The sequence below is a fragment of the Leptinotarsa decemlineata genome, unplaced genomic scaffold (assembly GCF_025532065.1).
Source record: "Leptinotarsa decemlineata unplaced genomic scaffold, Ldec_3_MD MMD2_tig00078340_RagTag_RagTag, whole genome shotgun sequence".
Taxonomy (NCBI): domain Eukaryota; kingdom Metazoa; phylum Arthropoda; class Insecta; order Coleoptera; family Chrysomelidae; genus Leptinotarsa; species Leptinotarsa decemlineata.
In genome coordinates, this window is record NW_027412723.1 from 43,757 (window position 1) to 47,255 (window position 3,499).

Sequence of the window (3,499 nt, forward strand, 5' to 3'; positions counted from 1 at the left end):
ATGCTTCGTGAAAGATATATATTTCTCTTTAGTTTGCGGGATAACATCAACTTTCTCTTTATTCCTATACAATTCTTTTATGAATAAATGACAATCATAACCACTTAAATTATGAAAAATGATAGGTATGAAGTTTGGTATTTTGAAATTTAAATTACATTTCGAGTGAGCGGCATGTGATCTTTTCTTTCCTGTGACATGACAATGATCTCTTACTTTGACGTCACCATCAGTAAATGCTTTATTACATATACCACAAGTTCTGGCTGCAACAAACTGTTCTTCTTCTTCGACAGTTTGTGTATCCATTGGTTTAGGGTTTCTGAGATGATTTTCATGTATCTCTTTCAAATCATCTTCAATGCTACTCACAAATTTCTGAGCTGCATCTACACCCCTATATGTAACAAATTTTGTCAAATCATCATTATATGAACACTTTATCAAATAAGCAAATGAATATGGGGCATGTTTGAATGTTTTAATCGTGTATGAACTTCCAGATTTGGCTCATTCACATGAATCGGTTTAAGCACTGATTCAAAATCAGCATACACTACAAATGGCACCCTCATTTGCCTCTCAAAGTTTTCAAACATTAGTTTATTTTCCGCAACCATTCTACCATATTTATTGATCTTTAAATTAGTAGTTGGTGTTGTGGTACTAATGTGATTACAATCATACATATTATGACGTAAAAGCAATCTCTCATCAGAAAAATATATCAAACATCCGTCACAAAAATATTTTTTCTGTCTATGAGCTGATAGTTGATTAGAAACTAATCTTGAAAGATCTTTGATCCAACAATAGTGACCATTACCGGAGTCATCAGTTATAAACAACAAATTGACATGTCTCCGGAGTCTTCTCTGTGAGTATCGCAATGGACCAATCACTTCATACTTCATTTTACCCTTCTCAAATGTACTCTCTAAACCGTAAACATTAATTGAAATATCATTCCTATCTTCGAATATTTCGATACTCTTATTATTAACTTTAACCGGAAAATCCATACCTGTGACATCTAAAACAGTGGAAAAATGTGGATATGACGTAAGTTCGGACACTCGACTATCTGCAGGATATAATGCTGATGTTATAGCCCAAGCAAAACAATATTGATCTTCATTACGAACATTCACAACAGCTTTCTTCCATTGAATACATTGAGGCAGCTTCACATATGAACGTCCTTCCAGTGGACTGTATTTATTAATGTTGACCTCGAGAAAACAATATTTTTTCACAAGTCCAACCTGAATTATAAAAAAAAAATATACTATTCAATCTTATTGAAATTTTAAAAAATAAATACCTGAGTCACGATCCTGGAACTCAGTCGTTTGAGCCACAATTACATCACGGAATCCATCAAAAACAGCATTCAAATCTGAAGATTGGTCCACTATTTTATTTTGGGATTAAATGACTTCGTGTCCCTCGAATCATCAGTCTGAAGAATATAATTCCCAAAAACTTCCATATTCACCTTGATGCTTTTATGGATCCTGATGGCTGATTCCAGTAATTCAATGACCTTCTGCCTAATCTTATTGAAAAATGACATGTAGTCACTGGTTACAATCGAACTCTCCACCCTGTATGTAGCAATGCGGCAATTGAATGCATTCGTTATAATTTGAACACCGTCAGACAATTGAACACATGCATTATTTTTATGACTCATGGTTCTTCGGTGAGAATTCACTTGGCTCATAGGAATTGTCATTACAACAATTGCACGTATACATAGGTGTTGCATTATCCACTCTCACCCGTTTCACTGCAGGCTCTCTTGGCAACTCTGGAGCTGATGCCGACGAAGATTATCACTACGAGTGAAAGATTTACCACAGTCACAGGAATACATTTTATATAATAGTTCTCACTAACTCACTTGATGTAAACTGACATAGCCAACACTCGTACGCTTCTTAAATACACTCTGATAGGACCGTCAAGACGTCATAGCCAACCCCACTTCTCAACTACATGCGCCAAGATTACCTCCCAACTGAATGCGATAACAGATGTCGATATACGAGCAAGCAGTGGTCGTTGCGGTCTTGGAGAGGGTAGACACTAGGCAAACGGTCCTCGGCTGCCGTTGTGTCACCATCGATAGCGGGCTAGAGCGAACCTTCATCGCTTCGGGAGAGGTGAGGCAGACCGATGAATACGCATTACTCTGCCACACGTCGTGGAGTGAACATGTCGCTCTCTAGCCGTTGAACGGTTATTGCTGTGACGTCACTCCACTACTAACTTGGTACCCTCACACCGATGGAGCATTTATTACTTGGAGGATCTTCGAAGTATGCAGACGTATGTTTGTACATAGACAAACAAGCACATGATGAAACCCTGTACCGTGCATTCTCCTACACACACCACACACAATAAACACACAAAATCTCATATGAAAAAAAAATCTGAACGATCCATGCACCAGACACTTCAAGGTCACAACGCCTTGACTTCACTGCACAACAAAAAAACTTCACCAAACAACAACCAATAAAAAAAGCAATTAATACGTCATAGTGGTGGGGGAGGCCGAGAATCAGCTGTAAACAACTACTGATCTCTCACTTGATCCACTATTTCCCCAATTTGTCGTTGACTCCTACTAGGATCTTCTTCAACAGCAAGAAGAATTGCAATTCATTATCTTCATTAGTAGCTGGTTGATGCGCTCATGTTTGGAATAATTATAGATCAGTTTCAAAGAATCGTCCCAAGACCTTTCGAAAGATCTTTCATTGGATGCCTTCTATCTGGATACGTTGAGAATAAATTTACTTGCCAATAAACAATTCCTGTTGAATTCACCTAATATGTAAATAATATCAATCAAATCACTTTTTGATAACAACATCTGATAAATTATCGACAGTTCAACTCCGATTGACTGAAAATTTCATATTCATTTGCAGCCAATATTTTGTTCTGTCTTTTGCCAGACTACTTGATTCCAATAATATTATTTCATTCGCTGAAAGGTTGGTTTTAGACCGAAAGAATATGGCACAAATTCGAGATTTTGGATATTATTGTAACTATTTCAGAACGTACATTTTGTGGTGTAATTCGCAACATTGTTTTATCTAGCAACAGTAATTTTAGGATGGGCGATATTAGAGGAAAGGGTATTTTTGTATATTCTTATCAGTCGTCAAATGGATTTCGCTTTGAAAAAATGACCTTTTTCGAAAGAAATGCTCATTTATGAAAAACTATTGAACTTAGCCATAGGGGGAATACTTAATGAAGTTGTAGAGGTTTTCGTTGGCGCTTCTTATGGATCAATAATTACAGGTGTTCCATTTAATATTTAAGGAAGATTTTGCAAATTTTCTTTTACAATATTGCAAGCGGTTTTTCATACCCTGTTATATCACAGGTTCGATTCAGATATATCGTTTGAGAGAGGTTACCAATGTAGATATTGACCAAAAAAAAAAATTTCAACTGGACTTGACACCACTTT